This window comes from Hydractinia symbiolongicarpus, chromosome 2, assembly GCF_029227915.1.
Source record: "Hydractinia symbiolongicarpus strain clone_291-10 chromosome 2, HSymV2.1, whole genome shotgun sequence".
Lineage (NCBI taxonomy): Eukaryota > Metazoa > Cnidaria > Hydrozoa > Anthoathecata > Hydractiniidae > Hydractinia > Hydractinia symbiolongicarpus.
In genome coordinates this window covers 36,169,223-36,185,689 of record NC_079876.1, presented here as the reverse complement: position 1 = coordinate 36,185,689, position 16,467 = coordinate 36,169,223, and the positions used below count along the sequence as shown (strand labels likewise).

Below are 16,467 nucleotides of genomic sequence, written 5' to 3'. Positions count from 1 at the left end.
TCTGTCTTTCTGTTCGTGTCAAAAACACCTTTTTGCGTCCGCTGCGAGTAGGATTCGAACCTACGCGGGAAGATCCCATTTGATTTCTAGTCAAACGCCTTAACCACTCGGCCATCGCAGCCTGACAAACCGCTGGCCATTGCCACAAGGCCGACCAGAAAGCACAACATTACTGCTAAAGGCACTGCCCGGATTTGAACCGGGGATCTCCTGTTTACTAGACAGGCGCTTTAACCGCTAAGCCACAGCGCCTGCCTGTTGGGAGATTTTGAAAATCTCAATATCACACGTCTGAAATGCCGTTAAGGCTACTAACACACCGGGACGTGATACACTGTCACTCGGAAATTTTGGAAATGAGTAGTAACGCATTGGTGGTTCAGTGGTAGAATTCTCGCCTGCCACGCGGCAGACCGGGGTTCGATTCCCCGCCAATGCATCGTGTTTTACCTACACCTGAAAATACCCTCCGTAAAAAAGAAAGGAAGGAAAATAAATAAAAAAACATAGCTGAAGAAAAGTGCTACGGCTGCTTGCATTCACCACCTCAAACCGCCCTGCTGGGCAGTGATAAAATGCCGAGACCCGGGATTGAACCAGGGACCTTCAGATCTTCAGTCTGACGCTCTCCCAACTGAGCTATCTCGGCCATGATCAATTCTATCACATGGCAAAGGTCTGTACGTTGTGATAGACACTTGACCAGATCAAAAAGAATGTTTGTAGATTCGCTGCGAGTAGGGTTCGAACCTACGCGGGAAGATCCCATTAGATTTCAAGTCTAACGCCTTAACCACTCGGCCATCGCAGCAGAAATTGCTGGGTAACCAGAATAATTCACCAGCTCACCACTCAGGTGCCGAAGAGGACAAAAAGCCAACTAGTAGGGGACACCCGGGTTTGAACCAGGGACCTCTCGATCTGCAGTCGAATGCTCTACCACTGAGCTATATCCCCAGCCAAGGACGGAATCCACGCACAGGGTATATAACATCAACGCGTGAGAGAGCAACTTAACTTAAAAAATGTACACTTCCCGCACCGGGAATCGAACCCGGGCCGCCTGGGTGAAAACCAGAAATCCTAACCACTAGACCATGCGGGACACATTCGCACCACTAAGTAATTTAGATGTCATGCTTTTTCTGACAATTTGAACTAGCTCTGTCTTTCTGTTCGTGTCAAAAACACCTTTTTGCGTCCGCTGCGAGTAGGATTCGAACCTACGCGGGAAGATCCCATTTGATTTCTAGTCAAACGCCTTAACCACTCGGCCATCGCAGCCTGACAAACCGCTGGCCATTGCCACAAGGCCGACCAGAAAGCACAACATTACTGCTAAAGGCACTGCCCGGATTTGAACCGGGGATCTCCTGTTTACTAGACAGGCGCTTTAACCGCTAAGCCACAGCGCCTGCCTGTTGGGAGACTTTGAAAATCTCAATATCACACGTCTGAAATGCCGTTAAGGCTACTAACACACCGGGACGTGATACACTGTCACTCGGAAATTTTGGAAATGAGTAGTAACGCATTGGTGGTTCAGTGGTAGAATTCTCGCCTGCCACGCGGGAGACCGGGGTTCGATTCCCCGCCAATGCATCGCGTTTTACCTACACCTGAAAATACCCTCCGTAAAAAAGAAAGGAAGGAAAATAAATAAAAAAACATAGCTGAAGAAAAGTGCTACGGCTGCTTGCATTCACCACCTCAAACCGCCCTGCTGGGCAGTGATAAAATGCCGAGAGCCGGGATTGAACCAGGGACCTTCAGATCTTCAGTCTGACGCTCTCCCAACTGAGCTATCTCGGCCATGATCAATTCTATCACATGGCAAAGGTCTGTACGTTGTGATAGACACTTGACCAGATCAAAAAGAATGTTTGTAGATTCGCTGCGAGTAGGGTTCGAACCTACGCGGGAAGATCCCATTAGATTTCAAGTCTAACGCCTTAACCACTCGGCCATCGCAGCAGAAATTGCTGGGTAACCAGAATAATTCACCAGCTCACCACTCAGGTGCCGAAGAGGACAAAAAGCCAACTAGTAGGGGACACCCGGGTTTGAACCAGGGACCTCTCGATCTGCAGTCGAATGCTCTACCACTGAGCTATATCCCCAGGCAAGGACGGAATCCACGCACAGGGTATATAACATCAACGCGTGAGAGAGCAACTTAACTTAAAAAATGTACACTTCCCGCACCGGGAATCGAACCCGGGCCGCCTGGGTGAAAACCAGAAATCCTAACCACTAGACCATGCGGGACACATTCGCACCACTAAGTAATTTAGATGTCATGCTTTTTCTGACAATTTGAACTAGCTCTGTCTTTCTGTTCGTGTCAAAAACACCTTTTTGCGTCCGCTGCGAGTAGGATTCGAACCTACGCGGGAAGATCCCATTTGATTTCTAGTCAAACGCCTTAACCACTCGGCCATCGCAGCCTGACAAACCGCTGGTCATTGCCACAAGGCCGACCAGAAAGCACAACATTACTGCTAAAGGCACTGCCCGGATTTGAACCGGGGATCTCCTGTTTACTAGACAGGCGCTTTAACCGCTAAGCCACAGCGCCTGCCTGTTGGGAGATTTTGAAAATCTCAATATCACACGTCTGAATTGCCGTTAAGGCTACTAACACACCGGGACGTGATACACTGTCACTCGGAAATTTTGGAAATGAGTAGTAACGCATTGGTGGTTCAGTGGTAGAATTCTCGCCTGCTACGCGGGAGACCGGTGTTCGATTCCCCGCCAATGCATCGTGTTTTACCTACACCTGAAAATACCCTCCGTAAAAAAGAAAGGAAGGAAAATAAATAAAAAAACATAGCTGAAGAAAAGTGCTACGGCTGCTTGCATTCACCACCTCAAGCCGCCCTGCTGGGCAGTGATAAAATGCCGAGACCCGGGATTGAACCAGGGACCTTCAGATCTTCAGTCTGACACTCTCCCAACTGAGCTATCTCGGCCATGATCAATTCTATCACATGGCAAAGGTCTGTACGTTGTGATAGACACTTGACCAGATCAAAAAGAATGTTTGTAGATTCGCTGCGAGTAGGGTTCGAACCTACGCGGGAAGATCCCATTAGATTTCAAGTCTAACGCCTTAACCACTCGGCCATCGCAGCAGAAATTGCTGGGTAACCAGAATAATTCACCAGCTCACCACTCAGGTGCCGAAGAGGACAAAAAGCCAACTAGTAGGGGACACCCGGGTTTGAACCAGGGACCTCTCGATCTGCAGTCGAATGCTCTACCACTGAGCTATATCCCCAGCCAAGGACGGAATCCACGCACAGGGTATATAACATCAACGCGTGAGAGAGCAACTTAACTTAAAAAATGTACACTTCCCGCACCGGGAATCGAACCCGGGCCGCCTGGGTGAAAACCAGAAATCCTAACCACTAGACCATGCGGGACACATTCGCACCACTAAGTTATTTAGATGTCATGCTTTTTCTGACAATTTGAACTAGCTCTGTCTTTCTGTTCGTGTCAAAAACACCTTTTTGCGTCCGCTGCGAGTAGGATTCGAACCTACGCGGGAAGATCCCATTTGATTTCTAGTCAAACGCCTTAACCACTCGGCCATCGCAGCCTGACAAACCGCTGGCCATTGCCACAAGGCCGACCAGAAACCACAACATTACTGCTAAAGGCACTGCCCGGATTTGAACCGGGGATCTCCTGTTTACTAGACAGGCGCTTTAACCGCTAAGCCACAGCGCCTGCCTGTTGGGAGATTTTGAAAATCTCAATATCACACGTCTGAAATGCCGTTAAGGCTACTAACACACCGGGACGTGATACACTGTCACTCGGAAATTTTGGAAATGAGTAGTAACGCATTGGTGGTTCAGTGGTAGAATTCTCGCCTGCCACGCGGGAGACCGGGGTTCGATTCCCCGCCAATGCATCGTGTTTTACCTACACCTGAAAATACCCTCCGTAAAAAAGAAAGGAAGGAAAATAAATAAAAAACATAGCTGAAGAAAAGTGCTACGGCTGCTTGCATTCACCACCTCAAACTGCCCTGCTGGGCAGTGATAAAATGCCGAGACCCGGGATTGAACCAGGGACCTTCAGATCTTCAGTCTGACGCTCTCCCAACTGAGCTATCTCGGCCATGATCAATTCTATCACATGGCAAAGGTCTGTACGTTGTGATAGACACTTGACCAGATCAAAAAGAATGTTTGTAGATTCGCTGCGAGTAGGGTTCGAACCTACGCGGGAAGATCCCATTAGATTTCAAGTCTAACGCCTTAACCACTCGGCCATCGCAGCAGAAATTGCTGGGTAACCAGAATAATTCACCAGCTCACCACTCAGGTGCCGAAGAGGACAAAAAGCCAACTAGTAGGGGACACCCGGGTTTGAACCAGGGACCTCTCGATCTGCAGTCGAATGCTCTACCACTGAGCTATATCCCCAGCCAAGGACGGAATCCACGCACAGGGTATATAACATCAACGCGTGAGAGAGCAACTTAACTTAAAAAATGTACACTTCCCGCACCGGGAATCGAACCCGGGCCGCCTGGGTGAAAACCAGAAATCCTAACCACTAGACCATGCGGGACACATTTGCACCACTAAGTAATTTAGATGTCATGCTTTTTCTGACAATTTGAACTAGCTCTGTCTTTCTGTTCGTGTCAAAAACACCTTTTTGCGTCCGCTGCGAGTAGGATTCGAACCTACGCGGGAAGATCCCATTTGATTTCTAGTCAAACGCCTTAACCACTCGGCCATCGCAGCCTGACAAACCGCTGGCCATTGCCACAAGGCCGACCAGAAAGCACAACATTACTGCTAAAGGCACTGCCCGGATTTGAACCGGGGATCTCCTGTTTACTAGACAGGCGCTTTAACCGCTAAGCCACAGCGCCTGCCTGTTGGGAGATTTTGAAAATCTCAATATCACACGTCTGAAATGCCGTTAAGGCTACTAACACACCGGGACGTGATACACTGTCACTCGGAAATTTTGGAAATGAGTAGTAACGCATTGGTGGTTCAGTGGTAGAATTCTCGCCTGCCACGCGGGAGACCGGGGTTCGATTCCCCGCCAATGCATCGTGTTTTACCTACACCTGAAAATACCCTCCGTAAAAAAGAAAGGAAGGAAAATAAATAAAAAAAACATAGCTGAAGAAAAGTGCTACGGCTGCTTGCATTCACCACCTCAAACCGCCCTGCTGGGCAGTGATAAAATGCCGAGACCCGGGATTGAACCAGGGACCTTCAGATCTTCAGTCTGACGCTCTCCCAACTGAGCTATCTCGGCCATGATCAATTCTATCACATGGCAAATGTCTGTACGTTGTGATAGACACTTGACCAGATCAAAAAGAATGTTTGTAGATTCGCTGCGAGTAGGGTTTGAACCTACGCGGGAAGATCCCATTAGATTTCAAGTCTAACGCCTTAACCACTCGGCCATCGCAGCAGAAATTGCTGGGTAACCAGAATAATTCACCAGCTCACCACTCAGGTGCCGAAGAGGACAAAAAGCCAACTAGTAGGGGACACCCGGGTTTGAACCAGGGACCTCTCGATCTGCAGTCGAATGCTCTACCACTGAGCTATATCCCCAGCCAAGGACGGAATCCACGCACAGGTTATATAACATCAACGCGTGAGAGAGCAACTTAACTTAAAAAATGTACACTTCCCGCACCGGGAATCGAACCCGGGCCGCCTGGGTGAAAACCAGAAATCCTAACCACTAGACCATGCGGGACACATTCGCACCACTAAGTAATTTAGATGTCATGCTTTTTCTGACAATTTGAACTAGCTCTGTCTTTCTGTTCGTGTCAAAAACACCTTTTTGCGTCCGCTGCGAGTAGGATTCGAACCTACGCGGGAAGATCCCATTTGATTTCTAGTCAAACGCCTTAACCACTCGGCCATCGCAGCCTGACAAACCGCTGGCCATTGCCACAAGGCCGACCAGAAAGCACAACATTACTGCTAAAGGCACTGCCCGGATTTGAACCGGGGATCTCCTGTTTACTAGACAGGCGCTTTAACCGCTAAGCCACAGCGCCTGCCTGTTGGGAGATTTTGAAAATCTCAATATCACACGTCTGAAATGCCGTTAAGGCTACTAACACACCGGGACGTGATACACTGTCACTCGGAAATTTTGGAAATGAGTAGTAACGCATTGGTGGTTCAGTGGTAGAATTCTCGCCTGCCACGCGGGAGACCGGGGTTCGATTCCCCGCCAATGCATCGTGTTTTACCTACACCTGGAAATACCCTCCGTAAAAAAGAAAGGAAGGAAAATAAATAAAAAAACATAGCTGAAGAAAAGTGCTACGGCTGCTTGCATTCACCACCTCAAACCGCCCTGCTGGGCAGTGATAAAATGCCGAGACCCGGGATTGAACCAGGGACCTTCAGATATTCAGTCTGACGCTCTCCCAACTGAGCTATCTCGGCCATGATCAATTCTATCACATGGCAAAGGTCTGTACGTTGTGATAGACACTTGACCAGATCAAAAAGAATGTTTGTAGATTCGCTGCGAGTAGGGTTCGAACCTACGCGGGAAGATCCCATTAGATTTCAAGTCTAACGCCTTAACCACTCGGCCATCGCAGCAGAAATTGCTGGGTAACCAGAATAATTCACCAGCTCACCACTCAGGTGCCGAAGAGGACAAAAAGCCAACTAGTAGGGGACACCCGGGTTTGAACCAGGGACCTCTCGATCTGCAGTCGAATGCTCTACCACTGAGCTATATCCCCAGCCAAGGACGGAATCCACGCACAGGGTATATAACATCAACGCGTGAGAGAGCAACTTAACTTAAAAAATGTACACTTCCCGCACCGGGAATCGAACCCGGGCCGCCTGGGTGAAAACCAGAAATCCTAACCACTAGACCATGCGGGACACATTCGCACCACTAAGTAATTTAGATGTCATGCTTTTTCTGACAATTTGAACTAGCTCTGTCTTTCTGTTCGTGTCAAAAACACCTTTTTGCGTCCGCTGCGAGTAGGATTCGAACCTACGCGGGAAGATCCCATTTGATTTCTAGTCAAACGCCTTAACCACTCGGCCATCGCAGCCTGACAAACCGCTGGCCATTGCCACAAGGCCGACCAGAAAGCACAACATTACTGCTAAAGGCACTGCCCGGATTTGAACCGGGGATCTCCTGTTTACTAGACAGGCGCTTTAACCGCTAAGCCACAGCGCCTGCCTGTTGGGAGATTTTGAAAATCTCAATATCACACGTCTGAAATGCCGTTAAGGCTACTAACACACCGGGACGTGATACACTGTCACTCGGAAATTTTGGAAATGAGTAGTAACGCATTGGTGCTTCAGTGGTAGAATTCTCGCCTGCCACGCGGGAGACCGGGGTTCGATTCCCCGCCAATGCATCGTGTTTTACCTACACCTGGAAATACCCTCCGTAAAAAAGAAAGGAAGGAAAATAAATAAAAAAACATAGCTGAAGAAAAGTGCTACGGCTGCTTGCATTCACCACCTCAAACCGCCCTGCTGGGCAGTGATAAAATGCCCAGACCCGGGATTGAACCAGGGACCTTCAGATCTTCAGTCTGACGCTCTCCCAACTGAGCTATCTCGGCCATGATCAATTCTATCACATGGCAAAGGTCTGTACGTTGTGATAGACACTTGACCAGATCAAAAAGAATGTTTGTAGATTCGCTGCGAGTAGGGTTCGAACCTACGCAGGAAGATCCCATTAGATTTCAAGTCTAACGCCTTAACCACTCGGCCATCGCAGCAGAAATTGCTGGGTAACCAGAATAATTCACCAGCTCACCACTCAGGTGCCGAAGAGGACAAAAAGCCAACTAGTAGGGGACACCCGGGTTTGAACCAGGGACCTCTCGATCTGCAGTCGAATGCTCTACCACTGAGCTATATCCCCAGCCAAGGACGGAATCCACGCACAGGGTATATAACATCAACGCGTGAGAGAGCAACTTAACTTAAAAAATGTACACTTCCCGCACCGGGAATCGAACCCGGGCCGCCTGGGTGAAAACCAGAAATCCTAACCACTAGACCATGCGGGACACATTCGCACCACTAAGTAATTTAGATGTCATGCTTTTTCTGACAATTTGAACTAGCTCTGTCTTTCTGTTCGTGTCAAAAACACCTTTTTGCGTCCGCTGCGAGTAGGATTCGAACCTACGCGGGAAGATCCCATTTGATTTCTAGTCAAACGCCTTAACCACTCGGCCATCGCAGCCTGACAAACCGCTGGCCATTGCCACAAGGCCGACCAGAAAGCACAACATTACTGCTAAAGGCACTTCCCGGATTTGAAGCGGGGATCTCCTGTTTACTAGACAGGCGCTTTAACCGCTAAGCCACAGCGCCTGCCTGTTGGGAGATTTTGAAAATCTCAATATCACACGTCTGAAATGCCGTTAAGGCTACTAACACACCGGGACGTGATACACTGTCACTCGGAAATTTTGGAAATGAGTAGTAACGCATTGGTGGTTCAGTGGTAGAATTCTCGCCTGCCACGCGGGAGACCGGGGTTCGATTCCCCGCCAATGCATCGTGTTTTACCTACACCTGAAAATACCCTCCGTAAAAAAGAAAGGAAGGAAAATAAATAAAAAAACATAGCTGAAGAAAAGTGCTACGGCTGCTTGCATTCACCACCTCAAACCGCCCTGCTGGGCAGTGATAAAATGCCCAGTCCCGGGATTGAACCAGGGACCTTCAGATCTTCAGTCTGACGCTCTCCCAACTGAGCTATCTCGGCCATGATCAATTCTATCACATGGCAAAGGTCTGTACGTTGTGATAGACACTTGACCAGATCAAAAAGAATGTTTGTAGATTCGCTGCGAGTAGGGTTCGAACCTACGCAGGAAGATCCCATTAGATTTCAAGTCTAACGCCTTAACCACTCGGCCATCGCAGCAGAAATTGCTGGGTAACCAGAATAATTCACCAGCTCACCACTCAGGTGCCGAAGAGGACAAAAAGCCAACTAGTAGGGGACACCCGGGTTTGAACCAGGGACCTCTCGATCTGCAGTCGAATGCTCTACCACTGAGCTATATCCCCAGCCAAGGACGGAATCCACGCACAGGGTATATAACATCAACGCGTGAGAGAGCAACTTAACTTAAAAAATGTACACTTCCCGCACCGGGAATCGAACCCGGGCCGCCTGGGTGAAAACCAGAAATCCTAACCACTAGACCATGCGGGACACATTCGCACCACTAAGTAATTTAGATGTCATGCTTTTTCTGACAATTTGAACTAGCTCTGTCTTTCTGTTCGTGTCAAAAACACCTTTTTGCGTCCGCTGCGAGTAGGATTCGAACCTACGCGGGAAGATCCCATTTGATTTCTAGTCAAACGCCTTAACCACTCGGCCATCGCAGCCTGACAAACCGCTGGCCATTGCCACAAGGCCGACCAGAAAGCACAACATTACTGCTAAAGGCACTTCCCGGATTTGAAGCGGGGATCTCCTGTTTACTAGACAGGCGCTTTAACCGCTAAGCCACAGCGCCTGCCTGTTGGGAGATTTTGAAAATCTCAATATCACACGTCTGAAATGCCGTTAAGGCTACTAACACACCGGGACGTGATACACTGTCACTCGGAAATTTTGGAAATGAGTAGTAACGCATTGGTGGTTCAGTGGTAGAATTCTCGCCTGCCACGCGGGAGACCGGGGTTCGATTCCCCGCCAATGCATCGTGTTTTACCTACACCTGAAAATACCCTCCGTAAAAAAGAAAGGAAGGAAAATAAATAAAAAAACATAGCTGAAGAAAAGTGCTACGGCTGCTTGCATTCACCACCTCAAACCGCCCTGCTGGGCAGTGATAAAATGCCGAGACCCGGGATTGAACCAGGGACCTTCAGATCTTCAGTCTGACGCTCTCCCAACTGAGCTATCTCGGCCATGATCAATTCTATCACATGGCAAAGGTCTGTACGTTGTGATAGACACTTGACCAGATCAAAAAGAATGTTTGTAGATTCGCTGCGAGTAGGGTTCGAACCTACGCGGGAAGATCCCATTAGATTTCAAGTCTAACGCCTTAACCACTCGGCCATCGCAGCAGAAATTGCTGGGTAACCAGAATAATTCACCAGCTCACCACTCAGGTGCCGAAGAGGACAAAAAGCCAACTAGTAGGGGACACCCGGGTTTGAACCAGGGACCTCTCGATCTGCAGTCGAATGCTCTACCACTGAGCTATATCCCCAGCCAAGGACGGAATCCACGCACAGGGTATATAACATCAACGCGTGAGAGAGCAACTTAACTTAAAAAATGTACACTTCCCGCACCGGGAATCGAACCCGGGCCGCCTGGGTGAAAACCAGAAATCCTAACCACTAGACCATGCGGGACACATTCGCACCACTAAGTAATTTAGATGTCATGCTTTTTCTGACAATTTGAACTAGCTCTGTCTTTCTGTTCGTGTCAAAAACACCTTTTTGCGTCCGCTGCGAGTAGGATTCGAACCTACGCGGGAAGATCCCATTTGATTTCTAGTCAAACGCCTTAACCACTCGGCCATCGCAGCCTGACAAACCGCTGGCCATTGCCACAAGGCCGACCAGAAAGCACAACATTACTGCTAAAGGCACTGCCCGGATTTGAACCGGGGATCTCCTGTTTACTAGACAGGCGCTTTAACCGCTAAGCCACAGCGCCTGCCTGTTGGGAGATTTTGAAAATCTCAATATCACACGTCTGAAATGCCGTTAAGGCTACTAACACACCGGGACGTGATACACTGTCACTCGGAAATTTTGGAAATGAGTAGTAACGCATTGGTGGTTCAGTGGTAGAATTCTCGCCTGCCACGCGGGAGACCGGGGTTCGATTCCCCGCCAATGCATCGTTTTTTACCTACACCTGAAAATACCCTCCGTAAAAAAGAAAGGAAGGAAAATAAATAAGAAAACATAGCTGAAGAAAAGTGCTACGGCTGCTTGCATTCACCACCTCAAACCGCCCTGCTGGGCAGTGATAAAATGCCGAGACCCGGGATTGAACCAGGGACCTTCAGATCTTCAGTCTGACGCTCTCCCAACTGAGCTATCTCGGCCATGATCAATTCTATCACATGGCAAAGGTCTGTACGTTGTGATAGACACTTGACCAGATCAAAAAGAATGTTTGTAGGTTCGCTGCGAGTAGGGTTCGAACCTACGCGGGAAGATCCCATTAGATTTCAAGTCTAACGCCTTAACCACTCGGCCATCGCAGCAGAAATTGCTGGGTAACCAGAATAATTCACCAGCTCACCACTCAGGTGCCGAAGAGGACAAAAAGCCAACTAGTCGAGGACACCCGGGTTTGAACCAGGGACCTCTCGATCTGCAGTCGAATGCTCTACCACTGAGCTATATCCCCAGCCAAGGACGGAATCCACGCACAGGGTATATAACATCAACGCGTGAGAGAGCAACTTAACTTAAAAAATGTACACTTCCCGCACCGGGAATCGAACCCGGGCCGCCTGGGTGAAAACCAGAAATCCTAACCACTAGACCATGCGGGACACATTCGCACCACTAAGTAATTTAGATGTCATGCTTTTTCTGACAATTTGAACTAGCTCTGTCTTTCTGTTCGTGTCAAAAACACCTTTTTGCGTCCGCTGCGAGTAGGATTCGAACCTACGCGGGAAGATCCCATTTGATTTCTAGTCAAACGCCTTAACCACTCGGCCATCGCAGCCTGACAAACCGCTGGTCATTGCCACAAGGCCGACCAGAAAGCACAACATTACTGCTAAAGGCACTGCCCGGATTTGAACCGGGGATCTCCTGTTTACTAGACAGGCGCTTTAACCGCTAAGCCACAGCGCCTGCCTGTTGGGAGATTTTGAAAATCTCAATATCACACGTCTGAAATGCCGTTAAGGCTACTAACACACCGGGACGTGATACACTGTCACTCGGAAATTTTGGAAATGAGTAGTAACGCATTGGTGCTTCAGTGGTAGAATTCTCGCCTGCCACGCGGGAGACCGGCGTTCGATTCCCCGCCAATGCATCGTGTTTTACCTACACCTGAAAATACCCTCCGTAAAAAAGAAAGGAAGGAAAATAAATAAAAAAACATAGCTGAAGAAAAGTGCTACGGCTGCTTGCATTCACCACCTCAAACCGCCCTGCTGGGCAGTGATAAAATGCCGAGACCCGGGATTGAACCAGGGACCTTCAGATCTTCAGTCTGACGCTCTCCCAACTGAGCTATCTCGGCCATGATCAATTCTATCACATGGCAAAGGTCTGTACGTTGTGATAGACACTTGACCAGATCAAAAAGAATGTTTGTAGATTCGCTGCGAGTAGGGTTCGAACCTACGCGGGAAGATCCCATTAGATTTCAAGTCTAACGCCTTAACCACTCGGCCATCGCAGCAGAAATTGCGGGGTAACCAGAATAATTCACCAGCTCACCACTCAGGTGCCGAAGAGGACAAAAAGCCAACTAGTAGGGGACACCCGGGTTTGAACCAGGGACCTCTCGATCTGCAGTCGAATGCTCTACCACTGAGCTATATCCCCAGCCAAGGACGGAATCCACGCACAGGGTATATAACATCAACGCGTGAGAGAGCAACTTAACTTAAAAAATGTACACTTCCCGCACCGGGAATCGAACCCGGGCCGCCTTGGTGAAAACCAGAAATCCTAACCACTAGACCATGCGGGACACATTCGCACCACTAAGTAATTTAGATGTCATGCTTTTTCTGACAATTTGAACTAGCTCTGTCTTTCTGTTCGTGTCAAAAACACCTTTTTGCGTCCGCTGCGAGTAAGATTCGAACCTACGCGGGAAGATCCCATTTGATTTCTAGTCAAACGCCTTAACCACTCGGCCATCGCAGCCTGACAAACCGCTGGCCATTGCCACAAGGCCGACCAGAAAGCACAACATTACTGCTAGCACTGCCCGGATTTGAACCGGGGATCTCCTGTTTACTAGACAGGCGCTTTAACCGCTAAGCCACAGCGCCTGCCTGTTGGGAGATTTTGAAAATCTCAATATCACACGTCTGAAATGCCGTTAAGGCTACTAACACACCGGGACGTGATACACTGTCACTCGGAAATTTTGGAAATGAGTAGTAACGCATTGGTGGTTCAGTGGTAGAATTCTCGCCTGCCACGCGGGAGACCGGGGTTCGATTCCCCGCCAATGCATCGTGTTTTACGTACAACTGAAAATACCCTCCGTAAAAAAGAAAGGAAGGAAAATAAATAAAAAAACATAGCTGAAGAAAAGTGCTACGGCTGTTTGCATTCACCACCTCAAACCGCCCTGCTGGGCAGTGATAAAATGCCGAGACCCGGGATTGAACCAGGGACCTTCAGATCTTCAGTCTGACGCTCTCCCAACTGAGCTATCTCGTCCATGATCAATTCTATCACATGGCAAAGGTCTGTACGTTGTGATAGACACTTGACCAGATCAAAAAGAATGTTTGTAGATTCGCTGCGAGTAGGGTTCGAACCTACGCGGGAAGATCCCATTAGATTTCAAGTCTAACGCCTTAACCACTCGGCCATCGCAGCAGAAATTGCTGGGTAACCAGAATAATTCACCAGCTCACCACTCAGGTGCCGAAAGGACAAAAAGCCAACTAGTAGGGGACACCCGGGATTGAACCAGGGACCTCTCGATCTGCAGTCGAATGCTCTACCACTGAGCTATATCCCCAGCCAAGGACGGAATCCACGCACAGGGTATATAACATCAACGCGTGAGAGAGCAACTTAACTTAAAAAATGTACACTTCCCGCACCGGGAATCGAACCCGGGCCGCCTGGGTGAAAACCAGAAATCCTAACCACTAGACCATGCGGGACACATTCGCACCACTAAGTAATTTAGATGTCATGCTTTTTCTGACAATTTGAACTAGCTCTGTCTTTCTGTTCGTGTCAAAAACACCTTTTTGCGTCCGCTGCGAGTAGGATTCGAACCTACGCGGGAAGATCCCATTTGATTTCTAGTCAAACGCCTTAACCACTCGGCCATCGCAGCCTGACAAACCGCTGGCCATTGCCACAGGGCCGACCAGAAAGCACAACATTACTGCTAAAGGCACTGCCCGGATTTGAACCGGGGATCTCCTGTTTACTAGACGGGCGCTTTAACCGCTAAGCCACAGCGCCTGCCTGTTGGGAGATTTTGAAAATCTCAATATCACACGTCTGAAATGCCGTTAAGGCTACTAACACACCGGGACGTGATACACTGTCATTCGGAAATTTTGGAAATGAGTAGTAACGCATTGGTGGTTCAGTGGTAGAATTCTCGCCTGCCACGCGGGAGACCGGGGTTCGATTCCCCGCCAATGCATCGTGTTTTACCTACACCTGAAAATACCCTCCGTAAAAAAGAAAGGAAGGAAAATAAATAAAAAAACATAGCTGAAGAAAAGTGCTACGGCTGCTTGCATTCACCACCTCAAACCGCCCTGCTGGGCAGTGATAAAATGCCGAGACTCGGGATTGAACCAGGGACCTTCAGATCTTCAGTCTCACGCTCTCCCAACTGAGCTATCTCGGCCATGATCAATTCTATCACATGGCAAAGGTCTGTACGTTGTGATAGACACTTGACCAGATCAAAAAGAATGTTTGTAGATTCGCTGCGAGTAGGGTTCGAACCTACGCGGGAAGATCCCATTAGATTTCAAGTCTAACGCCTTAACCACTCGGCCATCGCAGCAGAAATTGCTGGGTAACCAGAATAATTCACCAGCTCACCACTCAGGTGCCGAAGAGGACAAAAAGCCAACTAGTAGGGGACACCCGGGTTTGAACCAGGGACCTCTCGATCTGCAGTCGAATGCTCTACCACTGAGCTATATCCCCAGCCAAGGACGGAATCCACGAACAGGGTATATAACATCAACGCGTGAGAGAGCAACTTAACTTAAAAAATGTACACTTCCCGCACCGGGAATCGAACCCGGGCCGCCTGGGTGAAAACCAGAAATCCTAACCACTAGACCATGCGGGACACATTCGCACCACTAAGTAATTTAGATGTCATGCTTTTTCTGACAATTTGAACTAGCTCTGTCTTTCTGTTCGTGTCAAAAACACCTTTTTGCGTCCGCTGCGAGTAGGATTCGAACCTACGCGGAAAGATCCCATTTGATTTCTAGTCAAACGCCTTAACCACTCGGCCATCGCAGCCTGACAAACCGCTGGCCATTGCCACAAGGCCGACCAGAAAGCACAACATTACTGCTAAAGGCACTGCCCGGATTTGAACCGGGGATCTCCTGTTTACTAGACAGGCGCTTTAACCGCTAAGCCACAGCGCCTGCCTGTTGGGAGATTTTGAAAATCTCAATATCACACGTCTGAAATGCCGTTAAGGCTACTAACACACCGGGACGTGATACACTGTCACTCGGAAATTTTGGAAATGAGTAGTAACGCATTGGTGGTTCAGTGGTAGAATTCTCGCCTGCCACGCGGGAGACCGGGGTTCGATTCCCCGCCAATGCATCGTGTTTTACCTACACCTGAAAGTACCCTCCGTAAAGAAGAAAGGAAGGAAAATAAATAAAAAAACATAGCTGAAGAAAAGTGCTACGGCTGCTTGCATTCACCACCTCAAACCGCCCTGCTGGGCAGTGATAAAATGCCGAGACCCGGGATTGAACCAGGGACCTTCAGATCTTCAGTCTGACGCTCTTCCAACTGAGCTATCTCGGCCATGATCAATTCTATCACATGGCAAAGGTCTGTACGTTGTGATAGACACTTGACCAGATCAAAAAGAATGTTTGTAGATTCGCTGCGAGTAGGGTTCGAACCTACGCGGGAAGATCCCATTAGATTTCAAGTCTAACGCCTTAACCACTCGGCCATCGCAGCAGAAATTGCTGGGTAACCAGAATAATTCACCAGCTCACCACTCAGGTGCCGAAGAGGACAAAAAGCCAACTAGTAGGGGACACCCGGGTTTGAACCAGGGACCTCTCGATCTGCAGTCGAATGCTCTACCACTGAGCTATATCCCCAGCCAAGGACGGAATCCACGCACAGGGTATATAACATCAACGCGTGAGAGAGCAACTTAACTTAAAAAATGTACACTTCCCGCACCGGGAATCGAACCCGGGCCGCCTTGGTGAAAACCAGAAATCCTAACCACTAGACCATGCGGGACACATTCGCACCACTAAGTAATTTAGATGTCATGCTTTTTCTGACAATTTGAACTAGCTCTGTCTTTCTGTTCGTGTCAAAAACACCTTTTTGCGTCCGCTGCGAGTAAGATTCGAACCTACGCGGGAAGATCCCATTTGATTTCTAGTCAAACGCCTTAACCACTCGGCCATCGCAGCCTGACAAACCGCTGGCCATTGCCACAAGGCCGACCAGAAAGCACAACATTACTGCTAAAGGCACTGCC

At 48.8% G+C, this 16,467-nt stretch overlaps 30 non-coding genes across 30 annotated transcripts; 10 read left to right on the top strand and 20 right to left on the bottom strand.

Moving 5' to 3' along the window:
- Positions 1–576: 576 nt before the first annotated feature.
- Trnaf-gaa (transfer RNA phenylalanine (anticodon GAA)) lies at positions 577–649 on the bottom strand. Its single transcript has one exon. It is a non-coding gene; the product is annotated as a tRNA-Phe (tRNA).
- An 80-nt stretch (positions 650–729) lies between these two features.
- Trnas-uga (transfer RNA serine (anticodon UGA)) lies at positions 730–811 on the bottom strand. Its single transcript has one exon. It is a non-coding gene; the product is annotated as a tRNA-Ser (tRNA).
- A 222-nt stretch (positions 812–1,033) lies between these two features.
- On the bottom strand, positions 1,034–1,105 carry Trnae-uuc (transfer RNA glutamic acid (anticodon UUC)). The gene has a single exon. It is a non-coding gene; the product is annotated as a tRNA-Glu (tRNA).
- Positions 1,106–1,531: 426 nt separating this feature from the next.
- On the top strand, positions 1,532–1,602 carry Trnag-gcc (transfer RNA glycine (anticodon GCC)). Its single transcript has one exon. It is a non-coding gene; the product is annotated as a tRNA-Gly (tRNA).
- A 290-nt stretch (positions 1,603–1,892) lies between these two features.
- Trnas-uga (transfer RNA serine (anticodon UGA)) lies at positions 1,893–1,974 on the bottom strand. Its single transcript has one exon. It is a non-coding gene; the product is annotated as a tRNA-Ser (tRNA).
- Positions 1,975–3,055: 1,081 nt separating this feature from the next.
- On the bottom strand, positions 3,056–3,137 carry Trnas-uga (transfer RNA serine (anticodon UGA)). The gene has a single exon. It is a non-coding gene; the product is annotated as a tRNA-Ser (tRNA).
- Positions 3,138–3,857: 720 nt separating this feature from the next.
- Positions 3,858–3,928, top strand: Trnag-gcc (transfer RNA glycine (anticodon GCC)). Its single transcript has one exon. It is a non-coding gene; the product is annotated as a tRNA-Gly (tRNA).
- Positions 3,929–4,064: 136 nt separating this feature from the next.
- On the bottom strand, positions 4,065–4,137 carry Trnaf-gaa (transfer RNA phenylalanine (anticodon GAA)). Its single transcript has one exon. It is a non-coding gene; the product is annotated as a tRNA-Phe (tRNA).
- An 80-nt stretch (positions 4,138–4,217) lies between these two features.
- Positions 4,218–4,299, bottom strand: Trnas-uga (transfer RNA serine (anticodon UGA)). Its single transcript has one exon. It is a non-coding gene; the product is annotated as a tRNA-Ser (tRNA).
- Positions 4,300–5,019: 720 nt separating this feature from the next.
- On the top strand, positions 5,020–5,090 carry Trnag-gcc (transfer RNA glycine (anticodon GCC)). Its single transcript has one exon. It is a non-coding gene; the product is annotated as a tRNA-Gly (tRNA).
- Positions 5,091–5,228: 138 nt separating this feature from the next.
- Trnaf-gaa (transfer RNA phenylalanine (anticodon GAA)) lies at positions 5,229–5,301 on the bottom strand. The gene has a single exon. It is a non-coding gene; the product is annotated as a tRNA-Phe (tRNA).
- Positions 5,302–6,183: 882 nt separating this feature from the next.
- Trnag-gcc (transfer RNA glycine (anticodon GCC)) lies at positions 6,184–6,254 on the top strand. Its single transcript has one exon. It is a non-coding gene; the product is annotated as a tRNA-Gly (tRNA).
- Positions 6,255–6,544: 290 nt separating this feature from the next.
- Positions 6,545–6,626, bottom strand: Trnas-uga (transfer RNA serine (anticodon UGA)). Its single transcript has one exon. It is a non-coding gene; the product is annotated as a tRNA-Ser (tRNA).
- Positions 6,627–8,509: 1,883 nt separating this feature from the next.
- On the top strand, positions 8,510–8,580 carry Trnag-gcc (transfer RNA glycine (anticodon GCC)). Its single transcript has one exon. It is a non-coding gene; the product is annotated as a tRNA-Gly (tRNA).
- A 1,092-nt stretch (positions 8,581–9,672) lies between these two features.
- Trnag-gcc (transfer RNA glycine (anticodon GCC)) lies at positions 9,673–9,743 on the top strand. The gene has a single exon. It is a non-coding gene; the product is annotated as a tRNA-Gly (tRNA).
- A 137-nt stretch (positions 9,744–9,880) lies between these two features.
- On the bottom strand, positions 9,881–9,953 carry Trnaf-gaa (transfer RNA phenylalanine (anticodon GAA)). The gene has a single exon. It is a non-coding gene; the product is annotated as a tRNA-Phe (tRNA).
- An 80-nt stretch (positions 9,954–10,033) lies between these two features.
- Trnas-uga (transfer RNA serine (anticodon UGA)) lies at positions 10,034–10,115 on the bottom strand. Its single transcript has one exon. It is a non-coding gene; the product is annotated as a tRNA-Ser (tRNA).
- Positions 10,116–10,835: 720 nt separating this feature from the next.
- On the top strand, positions 10,836–10,906 carry Trnag-gcc (transfer RNA glycine (anticodon GCC)). The gene has a single exon. It is a non-coding gene; the product is annotated as a tRNA-Gly (tRNA).
- Positions 10,907–11,043: 137 nt separating this feature from the next.
- Trnaf-gaa (transfer RNA phenylalanine (anticodon GAA)) lies at positions 11,044–11,116 on the bottom strand. The gene has a single exon. It is a non-coding gene; the product is annotated as a tRNA-Phe (tRNA).
- An 80-nt stretch (positions 11,117–11,196) lies between these two features.
- On the bottom strand, positions 11,197–11,278 carry Trnas-uga (transfer RNA serine (anticodon UGA)). The gene has a single exon. It is a non-coding gene; the product is annotated as a tRNA-Ser (tRNA).
- Positions 11,279–12,206: 928 nt separating this feature from the next.
- On the bottom strand, positions 12,207–12,279 carry Trnaf-gaa (transfer RNA phenylalanine (anticodon GAA)). Its single transcript has one exon. It is a non-coding gene; the product is annotated as a tRNA-Phe (tRNA).
- Positions 12,280–12,359: 80 nt separating this feature from the next.
- Positions 12,360–12,441, bottom strand: Trnas-uga (transfer RNA serine (anticodon UGA)). Its single transcript has one exon. It is a non-coding gene; the product is annotated as a tRNA-Ser (tRNA).
- Positions 12,442–13,158: 717 nt separating this feature from the next.
- On the top strand, positions 13,159–13,229 carry Trnag-gcc (transfer RNA glycine (anticodon GCC)). The gene has a single exon. It is a non-coding gene; the product is annotated as a tRNA-Gly (tRNA).
- A 290-nt stretch (positions 13,230–13,519) lies between these two features.
- On the bottom strand, positions 13,520–13,601 carry Trnas-uga (transfer RNA serine (anticodon UGA)). The gene has a single exon. It is a non-coding gene; the product is annotated as a tRNA-Ser (tRNA).
- A 719-nt stretch (positions 13,602–14,320) lies between these two features.
- Positions 14,321–14,391, top strand: Trnag-gcc (transfer RNA glycine (anticodon GCC)). Its single transcript has one exon. It is a non-coding gene; the product is annotated as a tRNA-Gly (tRNA).
- Positions 14,392–14,681: 290 nt separating this feature from the next.
- Trnas-uga (transfer RNA serine (anticodon UGA)) lies at positions 14,682–14,763 on the bottom strand. Its single transcript has one exon. It is a non-coding gene; the product is annotated as a tRNA-Ser (tRNA).
- Positions 14,764–15,154: 391 nt separating this feature from the next.
- On the bottom strand, positions 15,155–15,236 carry Trnas-aga (transfer RNA serine (anticodon AGA)). The gene has a single exon. It is a non-coding gene; the product is annotated as a tRNA-Ser (tRNA).
- A 247-nt stretch (positions 15,237–15,483) lies between these two features.
- Trnag-gcc (transfer RNA glycine (anticodon GCC)) lies at positions 15,484–15,554 on the top strand. The gene has a single exon. It is a non-coding gene; the product is annotated as a tRNA-Gly (tRNA).
- A 137-nt stretch (positions 15,555–15,691) lies between these two features.
- On the bottom strand, positions 15,692–15,764 carry Trnaf-gaa (transfer RNA phenylalanine (anticodon GAA)). Its single transcript has one exon. It is a non-coding gene; the product is annotated as a tRNA-Phe (tRNA).
- Positions 15,765–15,844: 80 nt separating this feature from the next.
- Trnas-uga (transfer RNA serine (anticodon UGA)) lies at positions 15,845–15,926 on the bottom strand. The gene has a single exon. It is a non-coding gene; the product is annotated as a tRNA-Ser (tRNA).
- Between the last annotated feature and the right edge of the window lie 541 nt (positions 15,927–16,467).